General features: G+C 38.5%; 3 long non-coding RNA genes across 4 annotated transcripts in view; 1 reads left to right on the top strand and 2 right to left on the bottom strand.

Moving 5' to 3' along the window:
- Positions 1-19349, top strand: part of LOC143661755 (uncharacterized) — a 135000-nt gene that overhangs the window by 71650 nt on the left and 44001 nt on the right. For both annotated transcript variants that reach the window (XR_013164803.1, XR_013164804.1), the window contains exon 5: positions 13134-13223. This is a non-coding gene — a long non-coding RNA (uncharacterized LOC143661755). The remainder of the gene's footprint in view (positions 1-13133; positions 13224-19349) is intronic.
- LOC143661756 (uncharacterized) lies at positions 2322-7841 on the bottom strand. The gene is made up of 3 exons (XR_013164805.1): positions 7745-7841; positions 4085-4259; positions 2322-2630 (listed from the first exon to the last, which is right to left on the bottom strand). It is a non-coding gene; the product is annotated as an uncharacterized LOC143661756 (long non-coding RNA).
- LOC143661757 (uncharacterized) lies at positions 9245-13791 on the bottom strand. Its single transcript, XR_013164806.1, has 3 exons — positions 13668-13791; positions 11898-11995; positions 9245-9365 (listed from the first exon to the last, which is right to left on the bottom strand). It is a non-coding gene; the product is annotated as an uncharacterized LOC143661757 (long non-coding RNA).

Raw genomic sequence — 19349 nt, 5'->3', positions numbered from 1 at the left:
ATTTGTATTCTTACCAGCAATTCTGGGAGAGATCCAGTTACTGTGCATCTGTGTAAGGTCTTGGTATTGTCAGTATTTTTTTAGTCATTTGATAGACGTAATGGTTAATGATGTTGATCAACTTTTCATGTGCTTATTTGCTATTTGAATATCTTTTTTGGTGAACTGTCTGTTCAAATCTTTTTCTCCTTTTAAAATTTTCATGTTTGTTTTCTTACTATTGAGTTTTGAGGTTCTTCATGCTTTGTAGCCACAAGTCCTCTGTCAGGTATTTGTTTCATAGATATTTTCTCCCAGTCTGAAGCTTGTATTCTAATTCTCTTGACAGTGTCTTTCACAGAGCAAGTTTAAAATTTTGAGGAAGGTTAATTTATCAAATATTTCTTTTATTGATCATGGTTTTGGTGTCATGACTAAGAACTCTTTACCTGACTCCAGGTCATGAAGATTCAATCATGGTGTCTGAGACTAGGGGTAGTTTTATTTTTTTCATTTCTATTTTTATGCTTTTTTTTTCTTTTCTTGCATTATTGCACTGGCTAGGTCTTCTAGTATGATATTGAATAAGAGTTGTGATAGTATACATCCCTGCTTATTTCCCAATCTTAGGAGAAATCATCCAATCTTTCATAATTAGGTATGATGTTAGAAGTAGTTGGGTTTTTTTTTTTTTTGTAGATGTCTTTCATCAGGGTGAAGAAGTTTCTCAGCAAACTAGATTTTGTAAAATTATTTTACTGTATAAGTTGGCATATCTTATGGGTTTTCTTCTTTTGAGGGTTAATATGATGGATTATATTGAACAATTTTCATATATTGAACCATCTTTGAATTCCTGAGTTAAATATTACTTAGCTGTGGTATATTATTCTATTTATATGTTAATGCATTCAATTTGCTAATATTTTGTTGAGGATTGTTGGACATATGTTCATGCAGCAGTAATGGTCTGTAGTTTTCTTTTTTGTACTCTCCTGATTTTGGTATCAAGGGATTGCTGGTCTCATGAAATGAGTTGGAAAGTATTCCTTTATCATTTATTTTTCAGATACTGCAGGTGCTTCAGCTAATGGCTCACACTTGCAACCTTCTGCTACTTTGTCAAGGTGCCTGTGAATTTAAGCTAAACTGTGAGTTAAACATAGTTAAACTATGGATCCTCCCACCACCACTTGGAGTACATAAGCCCTACTCTCTTCACTTCAGGTGGACAGCTTCTGTGGCATGACCCTGACCTTCCTAGATTTTGCCTGGAATCATCTTCCTTCATGGTTCTATTCCCTTCCCTGTCCTGCTTGCTTCACTAACCAATAAAGTGCTCCCTAACAAATTACTTCCCAATAAGTCTCTATGTCTCCTTTAGCTCCTAAGGAACCTGCCTGCATCACTGGTCCAACCTACATCTTGAAGGAAAAAATTCCGTCTTTCCCTCTAATTCAAGTTATTAGCCCAAGCTTTCAACATGGAAGTCTAAGAGTATAATTAATTAATGTTTATTTTATTCATTCAGAATTACATAGTATCTCTTATGGAAAGAGTCCCTACCGTTTTGGCCATAGAGCAGGTATCGGTGGTGGGTGTGGAAATATGATAGAGGAGCACTCCATTCTCTCCCAAATGGTGTTTCACTTCCTGCTGCTTTTAGGCTTTGTTATTGGAAATTTATTCTACTGGTTCTTGAAGGATTTGGGGGCCTCAGGAAACCGCTGAAATAATACATGTGTCTGAGGTGTTTGGAAATAAACTGTTAAGTAGGATGAACTTGGTCCCTTAGGCAATGGTGCAGACAGGAATGCTGATTATCATGGGTACCTAAAGAGATGGGGTGTGCTTTGAGGCCAGGGAGTGAAACACCCAAGGCCGCATATCCGTACTTGCCTCTGCTGTTTTCTGGAGTTCCATGCTATCTGGCCTTTGCATTTTCTTCTGTACAATCCCACCGCACTTTGTCTGCAATCTGATTAGGGGATATCACGGTTTAATTGGCCATACAATGACTGTACCCACTCTGAGGCCCCCCTCTAGCCTGTGCCTTTCTTGGGAGCAGGAAACTTATTTTTATCATCTTTTCATGCCTTCTATTTTCTAGCATAAATAAGGTACTCAATATATGTCTTTTATCAAATGAATGGGCTTGGCATTTGTGCTGAGTAAGGTATAGAAGTTTTGAAAGATACGGAGGAAGGTTTTTAATTCAAAAATTATAATTGAAGGTAGAAAAGAGTAAGTAGAAAGAATAGAAATGATTAAATTGTGACATGCTGGTATATTGAAATTCACCTAAACAGTAAAAATCTGGTAGACAGAAGAAAAATGCTTAATATGGTTACTTGATAACTAAAGTTAGACTGGGCCATTCCAAACAGCGGATCAGAAATTTGAGGCTACAGAATGTACAGATCATTGCTTGAAAACCTTCACATCAAATCACACAAACCTTTAGTGGTATTTGGAAACATTTTTCTTCTGCCTCACAAAGGCTGGAAAAGAATGCATCTTGCTCTCTTGCTTTGCTTTTTAGAGTTCCATGCAGAAAGTCAAAGAAGTATTGGCCATATTTTTCTCATAGTCTTCATTAAATTGCTTGTTCTGAGCTATGGTGAAATGATTTTTCCAATCTCCCATGGTTCCTAAAAAAAGTAAAGTATAGCACATTCAGTGATATTTTAGTGAACAGTGACCATTTTGATTTAGATAGTCTCTTTCTCCTCAATGCTTAAATTGATAAAATAGATATTAGCTCATCATCCTTCTGTCATCACAGTGAATAAAGGGGCCATAGGCATCATTACTCCAGTTTGCAGGTAAGGCGTTTGTAAATAAAAAACTTCGGTTCTGACATACTTCATGAGGAACTAAAATCTAGGACATGGGTTCCCTAATTCTTGGTACTACCCTCTTGGGCTCTTTGATCTACCAGCAAAATCCTCAGAAATCTAACATTTTATTTAAGATTTTCTAGCCTTCTTACCCTCTTTTGAAAGGTCACTGAAAGGCCAATGTGAGTGGCTGAATCCTGAGAGTATTATCTGCTTTTTTCCTACATTTGTCTCTTGTTTAGGCAAAGCACCCACCGAGGTGCATAGTTTCACACAGCTGAGAATTTGCCTTTCCTGTCTAAATTCTCATTGCTGTAAACATATCATTAAATTAAAGTAATAGAATATGGAGGACTTACAGGGCTGGTTAACTTGGTTTCATGTTTATGTGATAGAATATTCAATTTTTTTTTTTTTTACCATCAGTATGGTCACAGCACCCATAGCAAGCTATTTCTATTCTGATTGGTGCATCTTCTTTGCTTTGTTTAGATTCTATATAAAAATGTTATTTTCACATGTGAAATGTAAATTTGCTTATTTGCCTAAGGGTAATATAATCATATAATTTATCAGCTGGCGTAAATGAAAATTAAGTTAATGCATAACCAAATCAGAAAGAAAATTTCTTCTTTGCTTATTAATTAAATAAGCTTTGCTTATTTTCCAAACTCAAAAAGGCTAGAATCTTTTTTTCACCCATTTTCCTAAAATAATTACAAGTTCACAGTAGAATTTCATCTCTGTTTAAGAAGTTGGCAATGTGGTAGCATAGGATTGTTCTGGTCGGGCTCCAGTGACTCTTCGTGCTCCCTTGGTCACTCTCTGTGGGATAATGATATAGGACTAAGTGGTCATCAAAGTGCCCCCCATTTTCTAGCTCTGAAGACGTATGGCCTTTACCCGCCCCTCCAGAAGGTGTTGGAAGGAAAACTAGCTTTGTAGCTTTACTTGAGAAAGAGTTTTGAGGTCAAAACATATTTGAAATTTCAGGTTATACAGAATTAAATAAATTTCTTCTCAGAAACTTTAATATGTTTATGTACCTCAATGAGGACGTAGGGGATGGTACGTAGAGTTTCTCAAACTTATTTGACCATGAAATAAGGGCTTCATGGGTAGTTCTTGGGAGTAAAGCTTTGAAGAACTCACTTCCGGAATAACTAGCTACAGTGGTTTCAGCAAGTTTGAAGGTTAGAAAGTCATTTATGAATTGATACATATTTTTTTCTATCATCAGAGGAAAAACAGAATGTACACATCACCTTTTCTCATGAATGGTGAAACGTTATGATTCATTCTAATCTCTTGTATGTAGTTGGTCATGGGATTCCTTTTCATTACATCAAATGAAGTGTTATAGACAATTTTATCTAAAACCTCTTCTTTTAGATTCTTCCCCAAAAATTCCATCACCTTTCTAATTTCACTTTTTGGATCCTGTGGGGGGAGAGTAGAAGAAAAGAGAGTTCACTAAGGAACAAATGTAACAGTACAAATGTAACAGCAGTCAAACCTCAAAGTACTAAGCATGATTAAAATATTTTAAACCATCATTTTAAAAGTATTTGTTTAAAAGTAATTTTGATAAAAAAAAATGTCAAATCTAGTAGATTCAAATAGTAGTGATCAATGAAAGGGAGTGGTAAGGGGTATAGAAAAAATAAGGGGTACAAAGGTTAAAATATATTGGGTAGATGGAAATACTAGTGGTTAATGAGAGGAGGGGAAAGGGGTACGTATGTATGAGTTTTTTCTTTTTATTTCTTTTTCTGGAGTGATGCAAATGTTCTCAGAAATGATCATGGCGATAAATATACAACTATGTGATGATATTGTGAGCCACTGATTATACACCAAGAACGGAATGTTCATATGTTAGGAATGTTCGTGTTTGTATGTTGCTTTGTTTTGTCCATAAAAATAAAACAATAATTTTGAAGACCTATGTTTAATTTTTTATGTAGATTTGGAAATGCCAAATCAATAAACAATTTAAAGAGCAATTATATATATATATATTTATAGTGTTTCATCCTAAGGTAATAGCTGTTGCTCAGTGGACACAGTGAGAAGGGTTTAATCTGTGAATCTTATTAATTTATTGACTTGCCCAGTTTGCAAATAAGAAGCTATTTGGAAGGAGAGGTAGCTCTCTTTCAAAATAAGCAAGACATATTTCCTTCTACAGATAGGAGAAACAAAAATGTATGGAGGCAGGTGAGATCCTCAGGTGAGGCTTCCATGAATGAGTTTGTTACTCAAACTGATGCACATAATTAACTGGAGGAATCTGAGACTGGCTTAGCAGAAGCTCCAGCCCATACTGTGTCGGCTGTAAAGAATACGAATCCTCCTGAGATCCCAAGGAATATTAACACTAGTGATATCAGTATAAAGGTGACAAATATGCCCTCTTTTAAGCAAAAAAATTAAAAAGGCTATTTCCATATAAAATCTAGGGGGGGTGAAGCCATTTAAATTTACTATGCAATTGTTTACTAAAAATAGAGGAGGAGAGTCTTAACTTTTGCTCTTGTTTTAAAGTCCAGGTACTGTACACAAGTTGTGTGAAATCAGTATGTGAACGTCAGTGTTGCCTTTCTCGCTCAGTGATTTTAAAGAAATTAAGTAGTTCCAGTGTGTGTGTGTGTGTGTGTGCGCGTTTCTTTTCCAAATTGCATTTCTATGCCCACCTAAGGCATCCCTTTATATATTGGCTACTACAGCTTTTTTTTTTTTTTTGCATCGGCAGGTACCGGGAATTAAACCCGGGTCTCTGGGTATGGCAGGCGAGAACTCTGCCTACTGAGCCACCATGGCTCATATTTTGAAAACTGTTTGAGACATTTCTTTAGTTTATGTACAATAAAAATATTGGTGTTTTGTATGGATCATAATGGCAGCATTCCTTAATTCTTTCTATTTGTCACAGTTGTCATTTAAAGAACAATTTACGTATTGCATGAAAACATTAGGAACTTTTTCTCTTAGTTTAAATAACCTCCAAGCTAATTGGAGGTCTAAAAAAAATCATGTATGGAGTCCACATCACTCTTGCAGAGTACAGAAGCACTGTGGTGTTTCCCTCTCCCTCTGCTTCTGCTTTGATGCTCTTGAAGTGGGCCATCGGATGAAGACAATGTCTGACTCTTGGGCTCTGAGTCTATTATTGACAGAAATATCTGTCTTCCGGAACTCATCAGAGACCTTTTGTACTCAGATCCAATTCCACCTCATCCGGAGGAGGAGGTTTTCCGTAGAGATACGAATTGTCTCTTCTAGAAGTTTCCTTCCCTGAGTTCTCTCTTTGGCCTTAACTTCTGTGCTGGTTTGAAAGGAAGTGTGCCCCCTAAGAAAAGCCATGTTTTAATATAAATCTCATTTCTTAAAGGTAGAATAATCTCTATTCAATACTGTATATTTGAAACTGTAATGAGATCATCTCCCTGGTTGATGTGATTTAGTTAAGAATGGTTGTTAAACTGGATTAGGGGACGACATGTCTCCACCCATTTGAGTGGGTCTTGATTAGTTTCTGAAGTCCTATTAAAGAGGAAACATTTTGGAGAGAGAGACTCAGAGAGAGCAGAGAATGCTGCAGCACCACGAAGTGGAGAGTCCATTGGAGATGAAGAAGGAAAATGCCTCCCGGGGAGCTTCACGAAATAGGAAGCCAGGAGAGAAAGCTAGCAGATGACACCGTATTCGCCATGCGTCCTTCCAGCCAAGAGAGAATCCCTGACTGTGTTCACCATGTGCCGTCTTACTTGAGAGAGAGACCCTGAACTTCATCGGCCTTCTTGAACCAAGGTATCTTTCCCTAGATGCCTTTGATTGGACATTTCTTTAGACTTGTTTTAATCGGGACATTTTCTAGGCCTTAGAACTGTAAACTTGCAACTTATTAAATTCCCCTTGTTAAAAGCCATTCCGTTTCTGGTATATTGCATTCCAGCAGCAAGCAAACTAGAACAACTTCCTCTTCTAGTCTGCCTGCCCTTCCTGACCTCGGACTGCTTGCCAACCTGGCATCGCCAGCCCTCTGGCTTCAGCCCAGCCCTTGCTGCAAGCTTGCTGACTCTCACAGGCTCAGGACAGCAGAAACTGCTCAGGGCTGTGGGAAGCCGGGGAACTCTTGACACTTAGGAAAGCTGCAGAGTGCAAGAGGGGTTTTAACACAAAGCCAAATAGATGGAAGAAAAGAAGCAATGCATTTTGTCTTTGAAGATCCAGAGGGACAAGAGGGAAAGGCAGCCGTGGTCAATGAAGGACATGAGATTAGTGGTCCAAGTCATAAGCCAAAACTCAGACAACTATGGACTAGCCAAGGATACATTGCATAATACTTTAGCTTATTTTAAATCTAAACTTGTGGCACAGACTTTGAATCAGGAATTACACTGAAAAAGATGTTACTGGGGAATTTTTATTAAAAATTAAGAAATTTTAACTTTAATATTAAAATTTTAATTTAATTCTAGTATTTGAAGAAAGTAAACAAATGAAAATGAGGGCATTCTTCCTTATTAGTTCTTTCCTGTCAGGATTCCTGATTCTTTTCCTCTCAAGTCAGAGCAAGTCAGGGAGGAGATGGAAATGCTGGAAGGAGGAACCTGGAGACCTAGAGAGGGAAGAAACTTTCTAGTTCAAACAGGAAAACTCTTCCATGTTTCTCAGTGAGGTGGGAATTGATCCCAGGGTGTTAAGTGAGGAGGAAGAAACAGCCTACCTTTTAGGAAGTCTGATAAAAAATAGATTACCTTGTTAGGAGTTTTGCATACAAAGTAGAAGGAGAAGTTGAAGTTGGCATGCAAATATTTTGCTGAGATAAACTTTTACCTGTCACTTTCCTTCATTTCTATCATGCAGCTGAAACTGAGAAAAAAAATACTGTGAAATCAGGATTCAAATATATTTCTTACTTTTGTCATTTCTTCATAGAAAAGATAGAGAATGGGGTGACTGTCTTTCTTCTTCCACCAGCCTTTCACGTGGTCATACCATGATCCCCAAAACACTGAAAGGAAGACACATACATGTTTGGGCCATGAGAAACTGAGAGCAGAAAAAGGGAGAAAATAAAATGATTGTTTCCTTGGGATACGAATGGAAGGCATGGTAGATGCTACTCTAAAAACAGGAAAACTTGGTTCATGCCTCCTATCTTGTTCTCAGCACTGCTTTTTTCCTTTTGGAAGCTGGCAAGATTACTATCTCACAGTCTGGAGTTAGTTTGCTTGGGTTCAAATCCCAGCTCTGACAAAGCTGTGTGACCTTTGGCAAATTACTTAACAATCCTGAGCCTTAGTTTTGTCTTGTTTTTATTCCTATCTCTGAAAGAGGGTTGATAATAGTACCTCACAAGGTAATATTGAGATGTGTTCATTTATTCCATGATATCTACCAGGTGCCAAGCCCAGTTCTAGGTACAGGGATACAGCAGTGAACAAAACAAAGAGCTCTGCTTTCTTGGAACTGATATTCTTATGGGGGAGACAAATAAGATAAAATAGTGAAAATGTGGTTTGTTAGATTATTATACATATTTAGGAGAAAATACAATCAGAAATGGAAAGTATTGGGTTTATGAGAGATTGATACTTTGATAGGGTGGCCAGAGAAAGGCTCTCTGGTGACACCGAGTAAAACCCTGAAGAAAGGGAAAGAGCATTTTTGGGCAGAGGGAACTGCAAGGAAAGACCCTGGAACAGGAGTGTGCCTGGTGAGTTAGAGGTATAGAAAGGAGGTCAGTGTACCCTGGAACAGGAGTGTGCCTGGTGAGTTAGAGGTATAGGAAGGAGGTCGATGTGGCTAGAACCGGATGAATTAGAGGTAGAGGAATGGGAGAAGACAGAGTACAGGTTTTGGGGGGAAGATCAGGAGTTCGAATCTGGACATGTTAAATATGAGGTAACTCCCCTTAGACATCCAAGTCGAAATGTTGCCTAGGCAGTTTAGTCAAAGCTAATCGAACATCTAGGCAGTTAGGAAGACTTTAACATGGTTGCTTGGCACACAGGATTTGAACAAAACTGTATCTGCTTTTGCTTCAATCAAGCTCCTACCATTTTCTAGCAGTGTATCCATAGGCAAGTTCCTTAAAGTCTACATCTCAGTTTTGCTACCTGTAAATGATGGATATCATGACCAAGCTCATAGAGTTGCTTTAAAAATTAAACAAGGTACTCCGTGTAAAACGTTTAAAATAGGCTTAGAGCTGTTACCCTACAACACTGTTTTGGCTTCATTCAGGAAATATACCGTAACTGGAAACAAATCCATTGAGCACCATAGATGACAGGGCCATCTCATCTTTCCTTACCGGACAATCTGAGCTCCTTCTGTGGGTGGATTTTATGGAGAAATCTTATTTTCTACAGAAATAGGTGAAGACTGGCTCCTTCCACTTTACTTACCTTTTCCTGTCAAGAATGTTTCGAAGTACTCATTCCAGGTTCCCGGGTCAGGGAGTCCTTTGTTCATCCTTTGAAAATGGTAATAGGACACCATGTTGTCCTTCGGATTCCTTGCCACATAGATCATCTAACGTGGTGGGAGAAACAGAATATAAATGATGCAAGGAGTTAAAAAAATCAGATAGTGTACGTGCTTATAGTAATCATGTCCTAAAGGATTTGCATGTATCTTCTTTCTCTTCTCTTCATCATCCTACAGATGGAGTATGATTTTTTAAAGATGCAAATCTGATAAGGTTACACCCTGGTTAACTTTTAAATATCTGTATATTGCTGTTAGGGTTAGGTTAAAGATTCTTAACCTGGTCCACAGAGCTCTGTATGACTCTGCCCTTGACCAGCTCTCTGATTTCCCCTTTGCTCTCTGCCCACAGGTCACTCTCACCCTCCCTCCTTCTGTGGTGTCATTTTTCTATGGTTCTCCTCTAGTTCTTCTGGCCGCCCTTATTCTACCATTCCTCTCTTAAATCAGGGGATCTTAAGCTGATGAACATTAAGAGATCTGTGAATGTTCCCCAAATTGTAAACAAAACATTATGTGGATGTGCATTCTTGTCAGAAGTGGAGACATAACTTCCTTCAGATTCTCAATGGGGTTTGCAGCTACTAAAAATTTAAGAACCATTCATTTAAATGTTGGTATCTTTTAGGGCTCTGACTTTTGTTCTCATTTCACACATTTTTCTTTTTTTTTAATCTTCTTTCAGTGCTTTAAATTTCATATGTTGATGACTCACAAATTTGTTTCTAGTTTATACCTCTCTCCTGAGCTATAGACTCATATCACCTATCTATATGTCCACCTGAGTGTCCTGTAGGCATTTCAGACCAAACAGATTCAAAATTCAATTTGTCTTCACACATTTACTTTTCCTCCTTCATTCACTCTTTCTTTTAATAATACTACCATCAACACAATTAGAGTCCTAAAATCATAGTAGATCTTTCTTTTTTCCTTCTCTTCCATAGCCAATGGATGTCTCGATCCTGTAGATTCCATCTGCTACATACATTTGGAATGAGTCTTCTCTCTGTCTCTGCTTCAATTCACGTCTTCCTGAATCTTCCCCTGTACTATTGTCACCATGTCCTCACTGATATCCCTGCTTCCAATCTTGTCCCAATTCTGCTGTTCATCCCGCACCCTCAAAGTTTTCCAGGGGAGCTTCCTGAAATGTAAATGGGATCACTGCATTTCCTTATTTAAATCTTCATTGGAACCCAAGTAGCCTAACAGGTAAAAGTCCAAACACTTTAGTGTGGTCACGAGGCCCCTCACCTCCAGCCTCTGCCTACCATTCAGGACTCATTTCCAGCCTTGAGCATATTCTTTTATTACCAGAGTCTTGGCTTCTGTTCTTCTGCTAAGTAGAAATGCCCTTCCCTCCCTTATCACTTGATAAACTCCTGCTTATTTTTCATGGTTCAACACCACTGTTACTCTTTGTTGTCTCTCTTTGTCAACTTTCTGTTCCATAATGCCTTATGTATTTCTCCATTATTTTACTCACAAAATTGCCCTTATAATAATAGCTATTATTATTCTACTGCCACCCCACCCAAGCCTGGCTCGCTGTATGCTAACGACATACTGGCATTTGACTTCAGCCATTTCTTTCTTCCTTTGGACTTTAGATCTACATAAGAAGACATGCTTGGGTCAGCAAGGAGAAGTGATTAAGGCCCTGGCTAAGATCTGGAGAACTATGGACATATAAGGTATAGATCTTGATGAGAACGGCTCAGTGCCAAGTACCCAACTGCAACCTTCCCTCTCTTCCCATAAACCAATCACTTCTTTAGACCACAAAGAACTAAATAGTCTCTTGGGGCCCTGAAACTATGAAAACAAATTCCTTAGTGACCTACTTAATGATGTTATATGAGAATACATTTGTACCCCTGTAGACTTCAGTATGGAAAATAATTTGGATGTTTACAAAATTATGACACGATATTCTGGTTTTCATCATGTCTCCGATTGACTAGAATTTGTAAGCATGCTTAGATGGCTAAAATAAGCAGTTTAGCTACAAGTGAAATAAACTGAGAGGATGGTGAAGCATATGGTTTCTAGGGTTCCTTCAATGCCATCTTCCAATGATTTAAATACTCATTACCCCATGGCCAAGCTGGAATGAGTTTAGGAAGGCTTTCATGGCTGGAGGAAGCAGAGAGGAGGCAGGACAGAGTAGTGGAAGAACATGGGCTGACAAATCAAGAAGACCTGCGTTTTCAGTCCATTGCTTCTGCATCCAATGTGTTTATAATTGGACAAGTTGTGTAAAATCTTGAGCTATAATGTGCCCATATTTACTTCCTCCTTATACCGAGGGGCTGAGGATGTTCAGAATAGAGACTTTTAGATGTTAGTCATCTTCCTCTTTTCAGTGTAGGTATATACTGAGTGAATTTCTCATTTTTTATCAATGAGAAATCAAGAACATGAAGATGATCACAGGTACCCTACTCTGCCCCTTGGTGCTCCCAGCAGACAAAACGTGGGCATACCTGGACAACTGCTCTGACACAGTAAGATGATCCTGATTGTCTCATAAGGAGACTCTGTCTCATTGGATATTTTCGGTTTCAAAATTACCTTACAGTTTTGCTCCCAGAAGGATGGAGGCAGTAGTTGCACAGGCAGATGAGTTTTCAGTGTTCTCGGAGAAGGCATTTTAGAAGCCAGGTCAATTCCTGCAAAAATTGTTCTGGTTCATTCTTTAAATTTTCTAAATTTTTAATTTTTATGCTATTATAGGTTTTCACATATAGCTTCTGGAATTTCTATCATATTTAGGCCTTCATTCCTTGATGTTAACAATAATTCTTCCTTTTGTCTTTTAGTACTTTATGTTTCATTGCATATGTTTAAATTCATTGCTTTAACTTGGTAAATTATTTATTATTAAGTCCCCGTCTCCATTTCTCATCCCATTAGTCTTCAGTGATTAAAATAGTACTGATTGGCCTTGAGCTGTTGTTAACACAAATGCTAATGCAAATGCTGAAACCCTGTGGTAGGATTTAGCTTGTAAATTGGTCATCCAGACAGTCCCAGAACATGCGTACATTATTTTAAAATTATTGTTTAAGTAAAACAAAAATTAAATAAATTGTTGAGGTGGTCATCCAAGAATGTCTGTGGATGGCTTGTAGAATAGAATTAAAATGACTTGGTGAGACCTAGGATATTTTTCAAAATCTGGTCTGAATTATTTTATTTTATTTATTTATTAACTTAACATGGGCAGGTACCGGGAATTGAACCTGGGTTTCCAGCATGGCAGGTGAGAACTCGGCCACTGAGCCACCGTTGCCCTGGCTTGAATTATTTTTAACTCTAATTTTGTACACTTTTCCACTGTTACACTGGTGTGATGTTGAGCAGTCTTGAAAATATGGCACGTTATACTAGTTAAAAAAAATAGAATAAGCAGGATTTGGTTTCAGGCCATTTGTTTGTTCATATGTTCATTTTTCAAAGATGAATTCGTAAATCAGTTCCAAATGGAGGCAGTGTTATTCAAGTTGCATAATTATAAATAATGTACCAAGCAAAGGCAACGTATCAAAGATTTAAATGTATACAATATGCCAGTCCACCGGAATCTACTTAATTCCATCATATACTTTGGATGATGATATACACAATGCACTCATATTCCACATGGTAAACATACATAAACACACATTCATATATAGTATAGTTTACTGGTTAAGTGCATGGACCTTAGAAAAAGAATTTCTAGGTTCACATGTTGGCTCAGCCTCCTAGCTGTGGATTCTTGGGTAAATTGTAACTTCTTTGTGTCTCAATTTTTTGTCTCTACAGTGGTGATAATAATAGTAGCTACACCATAACTGTTTTGTGAAGAATAAATGAATTTACAGATGAACCATTCAGAATAACACCTGGCCCATGGTAAGTACTATGGAAATCTTAGCTATAACTGAACAATATATAATATGCCCATGGTAAATGTATTATGAATTCCAACTTTGGATACCAGGAGCCCTTGACAACAGGGATTTCTTAGCTTTAGCACTGGGGTCTCACATGGGAAGCAAAGGAAATCTGTTTGGGGAGAGCTGTGTAGATACGCCTTCACACTTGTAACTCGTTGCACATTTATTTCATTTCAAAAAGAGACTGTACTTCTATGTCGTTAATTGTTAAGGCTAAATACATTTTTAAGAGAAGAGATATACCTAGATTTGCATGAGGGAAAAAAAACCCCTTTCTTCCAGTATTAAAAATTGTGGATCAAATTGAATTTTTTACAGTGCGGGTTAGACTTTCAAACTCTCTACTCCAAAATTGTCCACCTATAGATCGTGATTACTTTTTTTTCAGTTAGAAACTTACCAGTGATTGTTGTTTTATTCCATTCTAAAAAAGGTTGTCGTAAGTTAATGGGTGCCTGCCTGCTTTTCTCCACGTCTCCATCATTCTGTATCAGATCCACAATTTCCTGTGTCCAAGTGGTTCCTGGGATAAAGTAGAAAGAAGGAACTTAGGAGCTGGTTATTGATTTTCTGTAACTTATGATGACCTTTACAAAATGTTATTAGCTGAATTAATTTATAACTATGGTTATCTCACTTGTGTTGTTTACTACATTGAATTGAAACAGACTAATAAGATTATCTTTTCCTCACCAGAAAGAGGGAGGGCAGAAATTATCTTATTCATTTTTGTACTCCAGTAAGCCACTTTAAAAGATATGAATATGCAACAGAATTCCTATAAAATGATAAAGCAAATAATTATTATGTGTAGCAATAGGGTTTCATTACTGATTTTTAAAAATATTTCCATTTGAGGAAAATCATGTAAGTTTCCAAACACTCACTTTTACCATTAAACTCTGGCTTTACTAAATGGTTTACCCCATGTCTAGCCACTTTTTTGTTTTAGAAATGTGAAGTTGATGTAATACTAGTTATATGAAATGGAAGGAAATCTAAAAATTTGAAATAGTCCACGGCCTGGAAAGTTTAGATTAAATGATAAAAGATATGAATGAGCTTATCAGAGTTCCTCTTATAAAGGCACAAAAAGCAACTTGACATAATTTTAGTGGTGATTTCTACAAGGAAGCTGCATTGGTTTTAAATGGGAAAATAATCTTTGCTGAATTTGGGGGTAATATATGTTTCTCTATATGGCTTCATCTACTATATCCTTTTCCACTTCTGGGTGTTTGTCTCAGCCCTGAGCCTCCTTGGCCTCACCACCGCATTGGTTTCTAGGGTGTCTCTCCTTGTTTGACTTCCAGGACACTTGGTTGACCTGGTCTTATTTCTCCGTGAGGAAGCATGGTGTAGATGTGTGTAGGCTCGATTGCTACCTCAGCTAGTTAAGAGTAGGGTGGCTTCAGATAAGTTACTTAAACCCACGGAGCATCATTTTTTTCTTAAGTGGTTTTAAGAGTTAGAAGAGAAAATATGCAGAGCCCAACATATAGTAGGCAATTAATAAACATTATTATTAATTTTTTGACTGTGTCAGCGCTGGTACACTTAAGAACCAGGACCAATACATGTGAGAACATCTTGCTCAAGTAATCCCTGGGGAAGAAGATGTCAATCTCATCATTCCCTTGTGCCAGTTTTCCATGATTCTGGCTCCCCCTTCCCTAGTATCCTCACTCTGGTTCCTTGGCACTATCTCCTGGCTCCATTCTAGACTGTTTTATTTAGTTAATGCTGCCGGAAATCCAATATACCAAATGGGTTGGCTTTTATAAAGGGGATTAATTAAGTTACAAGTTCACAGTTCTAAGGCCATAAAAATGTCCAAACTAAGGCATCCAGAGAAAGATATCTTGACTCAAGAAAGGGCTAATAATGTTCAGGGTTTCTCTGTCAGCTGGGAAGGCCCATGACCATGTCTGCTAGCTTTCTCTCCTGGCTTCTCATTTCAAATGACTTCCCTGGGAGCATTTTCTTTCTGCATCTCCAAAGTTCTCTTGTATGTGTCAGCACTGAAAGTTTTTCCAAAATGGTTCCTTCTTAAAGGACTCCAGTAAGTGACCCACCTTGAATGGGTGGAGACACATCTCTATGGAAACCACATCGTAATCAAAAGGTCCCACTTACAATTGCATGAGTCATATCTCCATGGAATCAACTTAATAAAAAAGATTCCACCCAACTATATTGAATCAGGATTAAAGAGCCTTACTTTTCTGGGGTATACGATAGTCTCAAATCAGCACATAAACTATACTCTGCTACCATCTCTGCTCAGTTTCTGGGTGGTTCTCACTACGTAATAAAACCAATTTCTCCTTTTGCCTTCCTGGAATCAAAATCAACTGTCATCCTCTATTATAACCCTTTTTGCCTGCCTGCTGTTTTATGGATTTAATTTTGTATGGCCATGTTTGGTTCTGCCAAATCCATGTTTTGGGAGCAATAGACAGCTCCTATACATAGCTTGTCTCTGCTTCCTTTTTTATGGACTATGAGGGAGGCTGTTGGGCTCTGTCTTTCCTGGAACTTCTCAGATGAGGTCTTAAATTCCCTCTACCTGCAGACTCTGAATCAGATCTGCGAGTTATTTGGATTTAGATTTGCTGTCATAAACCTTGTGAGCATATCAGGAAACTTTGGCTCCTTCAGTTGCCCCTGAATCTATTTCTTTGGAGTTGGTCTAGGCCAGACTTACTTGTCTCATACTCCAGACTTGGTCTGCAACCCTGACACCATGACTAGTACTCACTAGTAACAAGCCTTCTATCCCCTGGAGAGATAAATCCGACTAGCCCATGCTCCTAGAATTATCACTAACTAGTTGGCTTCTGGCACCCTTTTATGCCTGCCCTTCCATAGACTCTCCTTGTTAGTTGGCATCTTCTTAGATATGGATGTTGACCTGAATTGCACCCCAGTGAGCCATGACATAGGTCAGGCAAGCTCTGGCAAAAGGAAAGGCTACACAGCTGATTTCTGGTTCCTCTCCTTTTCTCTCTACATATTTCCTGCCTCAGAGTGTTCTTCAAGATCACCAGTTTAAATTATTCTCATTATTTGAGAGACTTCTATTTTCTGTCCTTTCTCATCTTGGCACAAAGCTCCGTGCTTTGACTGAATATTCCTTTTCATATCAGGGTTCTGCCTTCAAAAACATCAGATCATACATATAGATTATCTTCAGAAATTCAGCTATTAAGTGTTGTAGTCAGGCTCAGAAAGGAAAGATAATCATCATGGACTATCAAATTGGGAATTGATATGTCTTTGTGACTGATTAGATATAAGACTGAAAGAAAGAGATGAATCACAGAAATGATACATTTGGGTACATAGGAAAACGTTGGGTGGGTCACTGATAACAAACATGGTAGAGTTAAATGTGCTGAGATATGCTGCCCTGATTCCTCTTCAGAAATGGATTTGTTCCCTCAACTGCTGGGAGTGCTGCTGGTAGACAGCCCCCAGCTCTTCCTTCTCTCTTCAGAATTCTCATTGGCTTGAGAGAGTCAATTTGCTTAATGTCATACCTCCTTCATGGGGCACTTTGCATCCAATGGCAGCTTGATACAGAGTTGTAAAGGTCCTACCACCCTAAACCCAGCTGGGATGGCACCAACTTGTAAGGACTGTCCCAGCTTAGGGACTCCTACAGGGTTGGCTTTCCCTGGGACTGAATTGAAGCCCAACTTCTCTCTCTGCTCAATCCAACTTCCTTCTCTTCCATAGTGATCCCAAGAGCATTCCCTATTCAACATCCCCACACACTTTATCTCTATCCCAGATTCTGTCTCCCAGGAACCCAACCTGCAACTACACAGAAAAGGAGCTGGGTTAGCAGAGAGGAAAATGATTTAGGATCATGAAAGTCTGGTGTAGAGTAAGTAGCAGACTGGAGCCTGGAACCTAGCATTGTGTTTTGTAGGGCGACTTTAACCCAGGGCAATACAGGCTGATTCCTGTTGTCACAGCATAATAATTAACTGTGCACCCTTTCACTCTCAAGGTATTCGAGTTTGGATGACAAACTATAAGGTCATACTAGCATTAGATCCGTGCTGTCTTATGTCTCATAACTATGGCCTCAGGAAAAATGTTCTTTCCCTAATCTCTTGGGTTTGTCTTGGGAAAGGCTCAGTCTTCCTGAGTCCTAAAGAGATAAGCTTCTCACTAGAATTAAGTTCTCTTTTTAAAATTAGCTCAAATTTACAAACATACTATTTCTTCTTCCATGTTAGCAAGTCTTATCTTCAAGGGAAGCTGGTAATAATGTGATATGAATAACTTGGCTTGCTGTGTAAAAAACCCAGGCTTAGTTGTCTGTGATAATTCTGCCATTTTTCCTCAGGGAGTTCAAATAGATTCTGCATTGATAGTACTGGTAACGTGAAAGAAATCCCAGGGGCTATTCTAGGCTGTGGTTGGAGCAGTTTACTAAGCACCATTATTAGTGCCAGTTCTATGATTAATTTGATCAGGATGGGCAGTCAGTTCAGATATTTCCAGCTCTAAAGATTCACTTCTTCTCTGTCTAAGATATCAGTGGTGAAACTTATCAGGGCTTCATTTTACATTTGCTCCTTATATAATCTCACTGATTTCCATTGTTTCAAAAACCATCTTTAGTAGACACCGTTGGTAGCTTCCCCAGATCCCCTTTCCCAGGCTGGTGCATTCACACCGCCCCCCCACCCCCACCCCGCCTCCAGCTGCTGTGAGTGTTGGCTGCTAAAACCTCACAGCTCTATTCTTTATGCCTCCCTTCTCTTCTCCCCACCACATTTCCCTGACCCCATGGGTCAGGCCAAGGCTAGACTTTACTCGAGACCACATCTTTGCTTGGCCCCTTCCCCAAGACCACATTCTTGTTTGGTCCCTTTCCCTAGCCTGTCCTACCCACACTCTTACAGGTTTTTCCCCAAAGACCACCCCTTCAATAAGTCATGTCTCAGACTTTGCTTTAGCGAACTCAAGGTTCCACTATATAGTTGGCAACTCCAATTACAGCTCCATCTAGAGTGAGCATCACTCCATATTTTATATCTAACAGCTGCCTTCCTATCTATATTTGATGGTGTTAAAGTCATTCAAACTTAACATATCCAATACTGGACTATAGAATCACCTTCCTGCCATCCTCACTTTAAGGGCCAATATCTTTCTCCAAGGCTTTCCTCTCCCAGTACATGGGATCATTTAATTGGTCAAGCCAAAAGAGAAGCACCCTCAATTCATCCCTTCCTCTTACTTCTTAAGTAATTTTATATCCAAAATATGTCCCAATTTTTTCCCACCTCACCATCTCCACTATCCCCTTCCTAGTCCAAATTACAATTTTTTTTTTAATCTGGAAAGTAGAAAGTAGAAACATACATTTATTGTCTTTCCATTTCCACTTTTGATCTCCTTTAATTAATCTGACAGCCTTGTAGACTCCCTGTCCCATTCTGAGATCTGGGCTACCTGATTCAGTACTTGGCACTGTCATCTACCTGGAGTCATCCTTGTCTCTTTTCTTTCCTTCACCACCCACTATCAGCAAGTCCTGCAAATACAAACCTTCCTTCCCTGTGTAACAATCACAGTGGCACAGAATTTCTTCACTACACCTTCCTGGTTCAAAATTATTATTTTCTCATTGTACCCTCTACATTTCCTTCTTAGCCCAGGTTGTAATCACAGATCTGTGTAATGATTTGTTTAATGTCATTCTACAGATTGGACTGTACATACTGGCCGGGCAAAGATAATGACCATTTTGTCTATCTCTGTGCCCAGTCTAGTGTGTGACATTTAGAAGGTTCTTGATAAACAGTTATTGAATGAAAGGAAAAATTATTAACTTGGATATTTTAATCACAGTAATCTGCTTTGGCTAGTTATACATTTTAAATAAGTTAAACTATTCTATCTCTAAAAATAACGTTATGGGTTTATAGAAAAACTTAAATCCTTTACCATGCTACCGACTTATAGACAAGTACTTTGCTTTCCTTGCTCTTGAACTTTACCACGTGGTCTTAAAAAGAGCTGACAAACACTCCGATTTCCATTTCCTTTTTCTTTTGTG

The sequence above is a fragment of the Tamandua tetradactyla genome, chromosome 17 (genome assembly GCF_023851605.1).
Source record: "Tamandua tetradactyla isolate mTamTet1 chromosome 17, mTamTet1.pri, whole genome shotgun sequence".
NCBI lineage: Eukaryota > Metazoa > Chordata > Mammalia > Pilosa > Myrmecophagidae > Tamandua > Tamandua tetradactyla.
The sequence above is the reverse complement of the archived record's forward strand: the minus strand, read 5'-3'. Positions and strand labels throughout refer to the sequence as shown.